General features: G+C 42.1%; 1 protein-coding gene across 6 annotated transcripts in view; it reads right to left on the bottom strand.

Moving 5' to 3' along the window:
* DNAJB6 (DnaJ heat shock protein family (Hsp40) member B6) overlaps positions 1 to 15,096 on the bottom strand; it is a 65,089-nt gene that overhangs the window by 21,809 nt on the left and 28,184 nt on the right. The window lies entirely within an intron of this gene.

Below are 15,096 nucleotides of genomic sequence, written 5' to 3'. Positions count from 1 at the left end.
CTTTATAAAAAAGCAGCCCTGCAAGGGCGGGAGCATGCTTCCACACCCATTTGGCTTGCACACCTGAGCCCCAGAGGTTTCCAACATGGGCTGCTTTCGAGTGCTTAAAATATGGGTTGTAACTAACAATTTGGGGTGGGTTTTGGTGGCTCAATCCCAGAATTTGCATGTCCTTCAAAGCACATGATGGAGTACTTTTTGTTTTCATCTGTGAAATGGGAGCAGCTGGTGCCCTCAGTGGTGGGGTACCACAGCAATTAAAAGCTTTTTAATTGATGACTGTGTTACCTTTTAAACATGGCTAATGAACTATGCCCAAAAGTCTGACGATGCCATAGCCTCTGTAAAAGGTTCTAAAATGGGTCAGCTCTACCCACCAAATAGGTAATGTTTGTACTAAACCTGCTTTTTATGATGACAGCATCATCACATGGTGTTAATTAATATTAGCACGTATCCTGGCTATCTGGAATCGAACTGAATTATACCAGGAATCAGCAGTAATTAACGGCAAGATAGTAATTAACAGAAACATACAGAACAAACTGGGGTAAACATCCTGAGGATCCTGAACCACATATTAAAATTTACCTTCACTTCCTGTGCAAAAGGAAGCCGGGCCTTAGTGGTTCCTGTACAGGAGGCCTACTATTTGCATGGCATTTTCTTACATGCCTAATGAAGAAAAAAAAAGGATATTTTCCTGTGTTAGGAAACAAAAAGCAGACAAACTGGTTCACATCTTCTCTGAAGGAAAGCTCCAGACAGTACTGTGACTTAGAAGATACTTCCTCTGTTCAAATCTTTCTTGAATGATGGCCTTCAGAGTGTTTGAGTGCCTTTATAACACCTCCAGACACGAGGTGATTCACCTACACTTAATTCTCGAGGGCTGCTGATGTGAAGCCACGTGCTTGCAGGGCATGACACCGTACCTCTGCTTTCAGAGAGGGCTCAACATTTACTGAAAGTGTTTGGGATGGTTTTAGTGTGTGCTGCTACTGCTTCTGACTAGCAGCAATAAGGAAGGTGAACGAAAAAGTCGGGCTTGCCTGGTCCTTCCTCTTGGGACAAGGACCTGGAACCTACCTCTCACCTGTGAAGTGCACCAGAGCTGCTCCTGACTCAGCTCCAGGAGGCACCCAAAGAACAAAAAGTCACCACTTACATACCTTTATCTGTCGCTAGCATTACAACCTGCGGATAAGATCTTTGCCCTGATAACTTTTTCCACTGTTACAACAGTTCCAGTATTAATATTTACCTCAGCGGATGATAGCAGGCTTCTTCTGAGACTGAGGTCAGACACTTTCTGGGAAACCTGGTACTTTGGAGGAACCTAAAATTCTCCTGGGGATTACCTGCTTCTTTCGTTCCTTCTCGTAGAAGCTCCACATCTAATATCGTACAGCACAGACAAAACACCAGGAGAACGAGCAACTACAGCAAAGCAAGCAGTCCAATTTGTGGGACTGAACGTGCAGCTTACTTTCAGTTTCTTTCATTTCTGTTGGGAGCAGGGGATGCTCGCTACAAGAAATCAGGTGTTTTCCAACACCGCGTGTACACACCCACACACACCCTCCCGAAATCCTGGGCAACGCTCTCAGCCATAAAAACGCTCCCTCTGCAGTACCCGAGGCTATGTTGGGCAAGTTCTTTTGATTCATTGTTCTTGAACTTGTTGCTAAATGCCAGGAAACACTGATATTGAAGTGCTTAACAGCACGAGTTATAAAATCCACCTCAGCACACGCTTCATCAGGTTTGTCGGACTCAAGAGAAACTGAAATTTTCACCGAGTTGTCTCCAGCAAATGTCACTGTCTCAGTTTGACAGTGAAAGCCTTTAAAGATCTCCCTCCTGCAACTTCCTATGGTGCTTATGAGGAAAAGCAGCCATTTTAAAATCTACTGATTAAAAAAAAAAATGCAATTAGTCTGCGAAGCCAAAAGAGCCTGAAATCATTCCGAAACTATCCGGGGAATGCCGCAACAGCTGCAGAAGCTGCACCATCACTGCTGGGGCAAAGTTTCTAAAAACCATAAAGGGAGCTTACTTCAGCCCTGGAGTTTACCAGCTGAAGTACCAGATGGAGGACAACGTTGAGTCATCTCGCACAAACTGATGGCTTTCCCCAGTTACCGATAATCATTTTCCCTCCGGAGTAACCGTCCACCTCTCAGTACCGCTGTTATGTTCAGAAAGCACCCAGAGGTTAATGGTTTGCTGTGGTGACAGACATCCTCCATGCAAAGCGCTGGGAAATATTTAGCTGAAGCGGTGCCAGAGTGCTCAGCTGGTTATGAACTAAACATGTGGGCTCTCCATCAATGCCCTCTCCAGGCACTGGCTGGGATGTCCCACCTCGTCCTTTTCCCATCTCGCAGCCTGCGCCAGGCTAACAGCTGTAAAGCCCTGCCTGCAGCATCACCGGGCTCAAGCACATACCTGTTCCTACACCTGCCCGTGCTCACTTTGTAACTTTGGGGATTTTGTGCAAGGTTTCCCAGGGTTGTTGCTGTTTCCTCTGTTGTGGGAGCCAGGCTCATGCCCATTTCCCGAGAGAGGTTAAAAAAAAAAAAAAAAAAATGTTTTCAGTGAGAGGAGAAAGCATGGGAGGTGGTGGTGAAGTCACTGGGAAGTGATGGAAAAATAGGGGATGGGAGATGGGGAGAAGGACAGACTGATGAAGCCAACATTGCACTTCTATTTCTGTCCCAGCAGAGCCATGCCTGCAGCACGCCTAGGATCTGGGAAAGGGCAGGGCTCCATGCTTTCTGCTTAACGCACACCGCAATCCTCTGCCCTTCTGGCTTTAAAAGCTGGCAGTGGACTTGCTGCTTGTGTTTCTGCTCCTCCTGCGCCAGCTCAGCCTGTTCCTGCACCACCCGTGCTCCCAGTACAGGCGAGGGCAGGGGAATCCCCACTGCGGTTCTGCGCCCGCAGCACCCAGCTGCCCCTTTCCTGCTGCTGCCACCAGCAACCAGAGGCAATGGGAGGACTTCTTGCACCCCTAAGCACTTCACACACCCCCCTCGCCCAGCTACGTCCCGTACCTCAGCCCTGCCCCAACACGAATCCAGCACTCCCAGCACATCAAGCTATTTCAGAAGGGATGATTCACCACAACAATACATCAATCTGCAACAAATTGGGAAAATTAAGTAAGTGTACGCCATATGCTAATTGCAGCAGCATTGCAAGGAGGTATTTTGAAAGGAAACGTCCTCTGACAGGCTGGGGTGCCATCCATTGCTACAGCCACTCCTGTTTGATTACACCAAATGCTGCAGCCTGACAAACACGCAAGAGCCTGGATTTACATCCTCACTGCCAAAATGTACCCCTCAGATGATCTTTTAGAGCCCAGTGGTCCTACATGAAGTTTGAAGACAGAGAAAACTGCGGCCATAGCACACCCAGGCCTCTGCAGAGCCATTTTGCTCTGTGCCCCGTATGCCTTATACAACTGCTCTCATCTTAAAATCATGATGTGGGAAAGGCAAACAGCAGCGGGTGACACGAATCCTCACGCTTCCAGTAGGCAGAGATGAGCCCATTTGTATGCTGCTGCTCAAAGTGAATTTTATTAAAGGTAAGAGACTTCATCACAAAAGAGCCTTATTCATCGTGGCACGGATTTTGAAAGGAAGCAGAGTGAGGAATGAGTTTCTCAGCTTGACATGTGTAAACACAAATTAAGATTCAAGCCTCAGAGTTTGAACAAAGGGACTTGATTAAAAAAAAAATGAGATTACTGAAAAGAAGATGCTTTCTATACTTCTCAGGCCAAATAAACCCAGAGACAATGTAGGTGACTTCAAGGACTTAGTCTATTCCCACTTCGCTGCTGGGTCACCTCATATCTCCACCACATTTTCCTTCAAATCATGCTGCATTTTTATTAAGTTTCAGTGTTGTCTTCAAAAGTGGCACTAGGGGCTGCTGCTCCCAGGGCAGCTCTCCCCAGCACTGTCCCTACACAACACAAAGACACGATGCAGACCACAGCGACCATCTCCGTCTCTCAAAGCCCCTCAGAAGTCAGCCTCAGGCCAAAACCCTGGCAGGCTTCACCTCCACAACTCGGGTTTCCCTTTGAAACAGGATTTTGAAGCACAACACAAAGGCCTATCAGGAAAAACAAACAAAACAACCGCCCTAGCAGCGTGAGGCTAAGCTCGCTGCTGGAGGCAACAAAGCACAAACAGAGTTCGCTGGGCACACGGGGCCTTCCACCAGCATAGCAGAAACACGAGGCCTGCACCATTCTCTGGCGCCCATGCCACACGGCCCAGTGTCTGCAGCCACCATCCTGTCACAGGCCCAGTGTCCTCCTCGGTGCCCTGACAGAGGGCAAAGGCTTTAGGACACAGCGCTGACACCTCTCGCTTGGGCTGGAGACCCTCCCGGGTGGAAAGGCCCCTCCGCTCCCCTAAGGACAACCTTGTCTTCAGCCCTCCTAGGAGGGACCGCTGCTAGGTGAGTCGTAAAATCAGCTTCTAGCTGATTACACAATTCTTCAGACAGCAAACAGAGAAAAACTGCTCTTCTATTTTTGCAACAGACTGATCTTTATCACATTTGGTTTTAATAAGGCCTCAAGATGAGGTCCTGTATCTCTGCTAGCAGCCTGCACTACAAGGAGCATCTCTGGGGCAGTTCAGAACAAGCCATAGTTTCTAAGTCAGTTTGGTTACGTTTTATTTCCTACTGATTATCTGATTTAAATCAATCTTCAAAGACCTAATGCACAGCAAACCCAGATTGCTGTAAGAGATAGATTTTATATAAAAAGCAAACCCGTGCAATTAAACGAAAGAAAGGATCTTGTGACTTCACAAAAATGTGATGAACGACTTCCACGGCTGTTTTGTCAACACTTCCATAGTAATTTGGCAAGCGCACAAGACCGCCAAGTTTGTATTCTGATCAAGTGGCTATTAGCGCTGCTGAAGCCTTGCAGACGTGAGGCAGCTTCCCTGTCTTATATTGCATTGCCCTTGGTCAGTTTATAGGCTCCCATCTTTTCAGGTTATTCATTTGAAAAATATTCTCCCTCACACCTTGAGCCTTAAATATGACACCAAGGGTTTCACATACACTTATAAAAAAAAGTACGTTATATCCGTCAAAGTGTAATTCATTGCTCATCTATTACTAGGACAGGGGCAAGGAAATTCCAGCTCTCAGTGCCTGCACACATCCCTGATTTAACAGAGGCACACATACAAAAAAATACCAGAACCTTTTAATTGACACTGAAAATGTCACATGCTCCTGGCAACAGGAAGTCTGACAGCTCAATAGGTTTCAAAAATATTTTATGAACCTTCACCACAAAACCCAATCCTATTTTTGACATCTTCCTGACAACAAAGAACACCAAGCAATTAGCTGGCATTCCTGCTCGATAATGACACACTAATGAGAGGTCTGAATCTGAAATAAAGCATCTTGCTGCAAGTCGACTTTCAATACTAATTTTAGCGAAATATTTAACTAGGAACCAGAACCCAGACCTCACAGGTGCCTTCACTCCCAAGTTGCACCACCTTTTGCTGTTCAACATCTCCAATTCATCAAGGAAATCTCAAAGTTTCCAAGCTATCTTCTTTTAACCCCAAAGTTAAGCTGTTCAACCTGTGCCTTAAAACCACCATAGCTTAATACAATAATTTTTTCAAAGGCCTATCAATAATAAATACTGATACACATCAACTTCTACATGCAAACAAATATACACAAAATTAGAAACAATTATTTATATGCACAGAAAGAAGGAACTGCTCTGTGCATACTGCTCAAACTGAAGTCCTGACCAAATTAACCCTTGAGTGGAAAGCATAGAAATTAAAGTTTTCAGCTAAAAGTAACAAACACCAAACCAGAACCACGACTATAATCCAACAATAACAATACTTACAATTCTTTTGTGCCTGGAAACAGTATCATCAGTCATTTTATACGCTGCTTCTGAAGAGATCCAGGGAGAAGAGAGGATGTTTTACCGAGAGGGCTCTGTGAGCTTTTGAAGCAGAAGCAGGGTTCAAACACCGATGTTGGCATCTGCTCAGCACATGCAATGCAGCCATGCAGATCCTGGCAAGGCCATCGCAGTGGAGAGGTAGAGGTGCCACAGCAACCCCAGCACGGAGCGATGGCTGTTCATGGTCCAACGCCATCCCACCTGCCCTTTCTCTACCTTCTCATCAAACCTTTGGGATCCATGGGATGAAGCACAAAGCGCAATGACAACCATTGCTGACCACAGTCCCTGAGGCCAAAGCAAAAAAGGGGCAGGGCTGTGCTGAAGAAGCACCATAAAAGCAAGGACACTGGAGAACACCAAGCTCCAGAGGGGAGCACAGGATGGCCAGTCGCCCATGAGCTCTCGGCACAGAGGTGGGTGTTCCCGTGGAAGCCATGTACCCACGCTGAGGCCACACACCAGGGGAACAACTCACCACCTTCAGCTGTCGGGACTAGCTGCTGCTCAGCATCACCTAGCTTATGGATGCACCTCCTGCGGTTCTGCAATGGCAACGAAAGCTTTTCCAAATATTTAAGTCACTTCGACAGCTGACTCACTATATACCAGTGGAATAAATATTTAAGAAGAAAAAAAAACAACGTCATCAAAACTGTTTCAACTACAAAGGCGCTTCAGTAGAACTAGCAAACCAAAGCACAGCATCCAGCAAACTTAATCCCCTTCCCTCTTGAACACCAGCAAACTCGAAACCTTCTCAGAAACACTTGCCAAGTTTGACTAAGATTTAAGATGCCAAACTTCATTTATGCCACAGCATTTCTCCTCGGCTCTGTAAAGTCAGTGCTGTTCACTTTGCAGAGCTGCGAGCATACTGCAGTCACACTGTTGTGTCAAAAGGAAACCCAAAACAGATGCACAACAGAAAGCTGACATTTACACAGATTTACATGCATGCAAGTTGGCAACTGACAGAAAAAGCCCCAGATTTTGCACTTTTGAGAACATTTCATCACTTTCCAATTAAAATTGTGACCTTGCCTGAACTCTGGGCATTGGACACAGTGTAGTAATTCTACATAAACAAATTTCCTTTTACAGTAATTTTTAAAAATACTAAAGAAAAGAATTAATGACTGTTTTAACGACTTTTTCCAAAGAAAAAACTGCCAACACAAGAACACTAAGCTGAAAAAACCCCTACGAAGCACAATGCTGTAACTTCACCGATAGAGCCAGCACCTGCTGAGAGACAGATCTGTTCAGGGAAGCCTTCAGACACTGAATTTCCAGTGAGATGAACTGATAAATAAACCCACGCCTGTACCACAAAGACACTTGACGAATCCCTGATTACAGTTTAAAAGAAAGCACTGCTACACCTCGGTGTCTATATGCATCTCAATCTCAAGTGAAAATCTGTATGCTTTAAGGAAAGATGTCACAAAAAAAAAAAAAAAAAAAAAAAAAAAATGGAGAAACTCTGACCTCTATTAGTAATATACCATCTAATCTACAGTAAGGCTGCACTTCAAGTGCTGACATGGCTACACACCATGTACAGGCCCATACACAGCACCTGAGACGCCAATAATTTGGGGAATTTTACCACCACACCCAAAAAACACAGGAGTTAGCTGAATCCAGAGCCAAACGTGAATGAATGGCTAGTTGTTGGTACAGAAGAGGCTGGGAGGTGTAAGGCAGAAACGCACCCACCCCTACCTTCTGTCAAAAAAAAAAAAAAAAGAAAAATTTTCTGCAGTTGGAAACTATTCTGTCCAGGGCAGGAGGAACCTCCTCTGCAACAGAATAAATAGCATATTTAGGCACTCAGCTTCGTGATTTATTCTATGAAAGCAGTTACCAGGGATCTAGTCATCTTTTTATACAAACATTTCAAGGAGCAAAGCACACACATGATCTCAGAGCAACTGGTGAAGGAGAGGGAAGAGTGGAAACTACAGCTGAATACTCAAAGAATCTTTTGCTCTTCATTTTGTTCATCAGGAATAGGAAGGCTCAAACACCTGTGCCTCCTCTAAGAAATGTTTTATTTCCCTCAATTTAGCTTCTTGTAATCATTCCTTAAGATAGGAATTATCTTCTAGATTATTCACTGCATGAGAAAGCACTATATTTACCTCCTATTGTATGACACTTATAACTCTGTCTTGCAACCATTGAATTTGAGTAGTTAAAATTACAAAACACTACAAAAATACCATGAGTAGGGTTCAGGACAAATTACTCAACTTTCTTTTAACCTTTCAAACACAGAGCTATCTTCCAGTTCTTCTGGGATAACACTTTCAGAATGGATCAAAAAATCAGTCAATACCAGTGTTTTAGAAATACTTGGAAATGATTTACATTTCTGTTTATTGTCCTCCTTGCAATAGATATTGTAAGTTATATACCCTGTAGTATTAGCTATAACACCCCAAAAATATAAGAATATGCATTGTGAAGTATACCTAATTTTCTTTTTCCTTAGCAGCGGTAAAAAAACAAAACTTATAATGTACTTTGTCATATTCAGCCCAATTCCCTGGATGAATCGTTTTGCATAAGAACACCTGAACACCCAACTCAAGTCTTCTTGAACTGCACAGAGAACAGAATTGCATTTCCTAACTTTGAAATAGGTTCTCTATGGGACATAGCTCAAAAATTTTGAGGTTCCTTGGAAAACATGGATACAATTACTTTGCTTTAACAAATTACAGCTTGCCACTTTTAAACAGTAAGTTGTTTTGAAGTGGTTTTCTGCTAACAAGCAGTCCGCAAACCCAAGGTGCACAGTGGCTGTATGCCTCAGTTAGAAAGGTTTCTTTCCAGGTCTACTCTTAAGCCAGAAAAGGGCTTGTACAATTATTTGCTTTTCCATTAACAAGTTTCCAGGTTACTAAAGCTTTGCTTTTCAGTTAACAAGTTTCCAGGTTACTACAGCTATGTCTACATTGGTGAAGCTGCACTGCTCTGACTCGGGTTTTTAATCAGCAAGGGGAAACCCTTACAGTTTCTACAGTTTGTACAGAAAGGAGGCTGCACAAAAGCTATCTTAAGTACTGAATATTTAGATCTCAAAATAGTTCTTCTACAGTCAAATTAACCCTAAGGTTCAGTTCAGGAGTTCCAGCACTCTCCAGGCAGGGTACCCTCCCAAGAAAATTAGGAAGGACCTACAGAAACCACATGATATTGCCATACAAGTGCTGCTGAGTTCGAATTCCAGGAGCTTGCCTGTCCACCAGCACCTCTCAGAAATAAACATGATTAAAAATGAGTATTAACAAATGCAGCTCCAAGTATATTTAAAAGCCAAGTGTCTATGGGCAGGTTTTTTTTCCACACATACAAGCCCCGTAGGAGACGCTTCTCTGGCAGTTTCCTGTTGAAATATGTTTTTCTGACATAATGTACCCTTAGGTATTTAGCATGCTACCAAAACCAATCTAATTAACCAAAAGCCAGCTTTTTTTCATCACATTAACTTAAGCTTCAAAACACACATATTGCTGTCCACTTCAGATTTAACACACACTAAAAATAAAAACTTGGAATGGTAAATTCTTTGCCCACATTTTTCAAACAAACAATCCTGTCTGCCAAATGAATCTTTGCCATAACATGATATTAACCTCTTAGCTTTCATCTCAGGACCCAAAACGAGGCGCTCTGAAGCTCTGCAGTCTGTTTTTGGTGAGAAGGGAGAGGAGACATGCAAGGACTCATGACGATTCCAAACCCAATTCCCTGGGACAGTCATCAAGGCCCTCGCCCTGGTTTCCTCTTTGTCACTGAACACCCAATTTGTCCACTACAATAAAGCAACTACTTACCTTAATAGGTTCAGAACACCTTCTCCCACTTGAATTCCTCTCTTGTCACATCCCAAACTGGATGCTTTAGGGTGACAGTCACACAGTGTCTGTGCCCTGGATGCACGTGTTGCCTATCTTCCCAGCTCCCTGCCTCTATAGCAGCTCCCAACAGGGATCTCCACACACAGCCCCAGCCATCCCTTCAACTCCTTCATCACTAAAGCATTCCCTGGTCTCAAAACCACAATAAAAATGTTATGAGCATTAATGTAGGGGGAGAGGGAGAGAAAAAAAAAAAAAAAAAGAGACAATCATGCTAAGGCAGACCCTACAAAGAAAGGTCTGAAGGACATTGCACCTTTCCATCTCAATCTGCTCCCCAGCCTCCTGAGTTTTCTGTTACTTCTATGTAGACCCAAACACTTGCTTCTTACTAAATCATATTTTTCAGAAAGATGGTCTTTAAGACACCAAAAGCTGGAGAAACCACTCCTCTTGGCAGGTTCTTTCAACAGTTAATCACTCATGTGTTAAAAAATGCATGTTTATCTTCTCATTTGAATTTGTCTAGCCTTACACAAATGTTTATACTCTTCTTCCAAACAAGGCAAACTTTAATAGCAGTTTATTCTTACTGTTGTACTTTTTTTTTTTTTTTTTTTTTTTTTTTAAAGCAAACTAGGGTTTGGCACATCATCCTCAGGCTGCAGAAGCACCTCCTGGTCCTGCCCTGGAGCAGCACCCAGCATTAGAAAGTGAATTTCCAGCTCTCAGCTACTCCCCTGAATATTCACCTCCCAGTTTGTATGGAAGAATTTAAGAATCTCTTTTACTGAAACTCAGTATACGGTCAGATCCTTACCATAAAGGTAGTGATGGCAAGCAGTAATAAGAAACATACGTCCAGATTAGCAGATTAATTCTGGGAGGTGTCTGAGTACTTAACAGGGCATGCCCAAATAAATGAAGATAATGAAGTGTAATCTGCTGAGTATTATTAAGGAAAGCCTGGCCAAAGTCTTTTCAATAAAAAATGCTTAGTCCTACAATCCTGTAAGAGAAACGGGAAGAAATACTGGAGGAAATGCTGAGCTTTGGCATGTAGTTCATGTAGTTTTTCTCCATTTTCCTCCTATGAAATGGTTTCATAGATGAGTCCAAAGCAATTGTAAACCATCCATAGTCTGGCTTGCTTTGGACAGAGACCATTGCTGCAGAATATGTACTCCCACAGGCAAGAAGCAGAAGTCCCCTGCTGAGTAAGACAACTATCACACCTGCATGACAAGTGCTGGCAGTTTCTGTACTGGTTTTTGTTCTGTTCAGAGTAAAGGGCAGCCTCCACCTATGTGAAAAAAGTTTGCCAGAGGTGGCAACCCTGGTGAGTTACACGAATGTCTGATAAATAAGCAATTTAACCTTACTCCATGCATCAGTTACAACAATCAACACAGACACAATATATATTTCTGGAAAAAAAAAAAAATGAAAGACCACTGATCTGCTCAGCTTCTCTACCAGATGCGTTAAAGTTTCTGCAGACATATGATTTTTTTTTTCTCCAGGTAAACTCCCCTCAAATTTCAATCATGCCTGTGACTACAGCTGAGATAGAAGAACTTTATTCCAAATCTGCTGCTCTGCATCTTTAGCTATTTCGGTAACAGCTTCAGGCGACAGGGTTACAGACAGAACCAAAATCTCTCTCTCTATCACTCTCCCCTGGCCATCAGAACACGTGTCCCAAAATTTGAGCTTTCTGACCAGTCACACAAGCTGCATTCCTCACCCATACTATTAACTCATTCAAAATTTACAAGTGAGAAATAACACAGATTTCACATTTGATGTTTAATATTCAATAAAAGGAGGAACTGAAGCCTTCTGAACATACCACGTCATTTGTTATTACCAAATAAAAGACAAGCATCCTTACTGCAGTCTTCACAATCTAAGCATTAATATATAATCTGTCAGAATTCACATTCAAGTTTTTTGAAAGCATTCATCTTTATTCTCAGTGCCGGTGAGCTTGCAACTACATTTCTTTTTCCCTTTTTTCTACCAAGTTTCTTTCAAAGTTGGCTGCATTGAAAGGAACAGCTGGAAGAGCTCTCATCTGTGATTCAGTAGAAAGGATAAGCTACAGAGCAAACTAAAGCATTAAGAGTTATTACTACAAGCCTCCAAAACACACTCTCCTGATTGTCAATTTTAAATAAAGCTCAGAAGTTATCTATTTCTACTGATTTTTAAAATGAACCCATAATACTGCAAATGCCAGCATTATTTAAAACGCCAGAACACTGAGGAGACAGTTCCATTAAATGACATCCTTTTATTAGAACTTTTTATTTACCTTCTGAATTAAACATAGTTTAATCCCCACCATTACATTTTGAAGCTGACATCTGCTCAGGCAGAAGACTTCGGCTCCCTTTATGCAGAAGATAATTAGCACTTGGGCCAGCAGTGCAATCTGCCTCACCCCAAGACGTCCTATTTGGATACTTCAGATTGGGATACTACAGCATCCAGACTACCACCTGGATTTCAGACACGGTAAGCGTGACAGGGGATATAGTACTCGTGGGTTTTCAATTAACTTCCTACCAGCTGCTGTAGGTAAGATAATACCTAATTCAGCAGGAAGCCTGCCAGAGCAAGGTTAGTTTTCAGAGAAGTTTCAATGACTTTTAATCAGCAGTCAGCTCACATGGGTTCAGAGTTAGATATCACGTGGTCACAGCATTTTTTTTCTTGCTTTCATTTTCTTTTCTTTTTTTCCTGACAGCAACATCTCAAAATTGTATAAAACAGCCCTTTCCTGCTCTAACTTTTCAGTAGTGCACCTCACTGAACCATCAAGTCTGATCAAGCAGCAGATCCACTACAATTAAGAACTCCAAAGGTACAGTTTGCAACACTAACAAAGTGAATTTGCTTCGTTCCAACATTACTGCAGCATAAGGACCATTTCAGCATCCTGGGTGGAAGATAAAAAGCTTTTTACTTAACCACCACTTGAAGACAAGCAATAACAAGAAGAAAACCCAAACTATCTATGTTTAGAACTATGTAAAACAAGTTTGAAGTCACAATTCAGTCCCAGAGTAAACAAGACCAGGGAGAACAGATAGTATATAAAAAGCTTTCTAATCTTATGTCAAAAAAAGCAGTTTCCAAGTCAAGGTTACAGTTCACTAGCAGGTCACTGATGTCTGTATTGCAACCACACTGTGAGAACTTAGGCTTAAAATAAGCCTAAATTCTAAGACATCAGGATCGAAGAGAAAGGTTTTCCAAAAACACTTTTGAAACGCTTCCCCCAAAAGGCTAACAAGAATTCTAAGTTAAAGTAAGGGATTGTATTCCTGTAGAGTGCTTTTGAAAAGTTCCCGGTCATAAGCAGCATTCAACTGTAACACCACGTGAAATGCCAACAACCATCTTCGAGGTAGACACAATCTTTATACAACACAGATTAAACTAAGGCAAAGTAGGAAACAAGCTCACCTTCCAAACAGAACAGAAGCACATTCAAGAAGAGAGTTCGGGTTTAAAAAAAAAAAAAAAAAACAAAACTTCCCTTATCACTGGGCAATCCCACAGATGGTCTAAAGCAGACACACACCTAAATACAACACAGACAAGCCTCCACTTACACCTAGAGCTAAAACATAGAGGCAAGCAAACAAAACAGCCAGACACAAATACTGACAGAGAAGAATAAAAACCTTGGGCTTGTTTAGAGGCTGTTTTGGTTTTTCAAGTCTTTTCCAAGTCCTGTCTTCAGCATTTGAAGACCCAGTCCACTAATCACAAGCTGATACAGGATGTCTTACAAATGCTAGGTACACTTAGCAGAGCTTTCTTCCTTATACCACAAAACATCTGAGATTCAACATAGAGGGTCTTTTAAGGAGTCTTTTAAGAACTGAGAACTACAATAGCTGCAACAATTTTAAAACGTGTAGCATTCTAAGGCAAAAATCTAATTTTTTTCAGTAAAGCAAAGTAAAACGGTAGCTGTCATGCAATCTGAAGAGAATCATGTTAGTGTATTGCACTGAAATTGCTGCCATGCACAGAGACACAAAAGAGGTTGCACCAAGGAAAAGCATTACAAAGTTATTGTATTCTACCAATGAACTTTGAAGCAGAGCAGGAGAGGGTAAGTGACACAGCAGGTTCAAGAACTCCATCTTATTGTTTTTTTCAAACCACTGTAGGTGGTTTGTTTTAAAGTGGGTGGTGTCCCCAAACATTCAAAATCAATCCCTCATACGTGAAGAAATTGTACTTTTAATCATACAGTACCCATTTTTGACAGTTATCTCCTCCCACTGCATGTTTGATGTAAATCCTTTTGTAAAATTAGGAACCTTTGCTGTTATTAAGCATTTTGTGCTACTTTGGCCAAAGCTGAAGTTCAAGGAAATTTGTTGCCCTGGATGAATCATTACCAAGTGAGTCAGTTTTGTACATACATGCAAAGTACATATTAGTAAGAAATTATACAAAAGTTTTCAAAGCAACCTAATAAATGTGTTTTACAGAACAAGGAAACTCATTTCAGCAGCAAAATTACAAAGAAAGTTTGAATATATAATACATATTAGGAATTTAAAATGGATCCACAGAAAACACTGAATGAGGATTCGTTTTGTGCATTACAAATTAAGCTGGATGCAAGAAAAAGGAGCTGTGCTATTTCAATTAATTCTACATATTGAAGCAGGTGGAGACTATCACACCTCAGTCAAGTATGAGAGTGTGCCAGTTTTTACATCCGGACCTGGAACTGCCAGTAATATATTTGGAATAAGTATCCACCCAGTTCAATTGTCAGCCTGCTCAGATGGTGGTGTTTGGGTATCTGCTTACTACAGTAGAGATCTTTACTCATGGATTTACTGATGAAACTTGTTTCTTATCTGTTTTTGTGCTTTGCCAGCTTCTTTCTGCCAAGAAAGTGCAGTGCTGCCGTTTAAGACTGCATCTTCCTCTAGCTCTGACAATAACCAGCTTCAGGGATCTCAAGGCAGAAGAGAAACCATCCAAAACACTGGATCTTCATCAAATTTACACTGTTAAGGGATTTCATTAGGGAACCTTTGAGTGAATGATCTATAGCTCTATAGTATCACACTTTTCTGGTTAAGGTCTAACACAACCGTGTGGGTGGAAAACTGCCACTAGCAACTACGCTACCGTAATTACCTTCTTAACTTGAACTAGTTAACTTAAATGTTAACCTATAAAGGATAAAAA

This window comes from Aythya marila, assembly GCF_965140915.1.
Source record: "Aythya marila genome assembly, chromosome: 2".
Classification (NCBI taxonomy): Eukaryota; Metazoa; Chordata; class Aves; order Anseriformes; family Anatidae; genus Aythya; species Aythya marila.
This window is presented reverse-complemented; position numbering and strand designations above follow the sequence as displayed.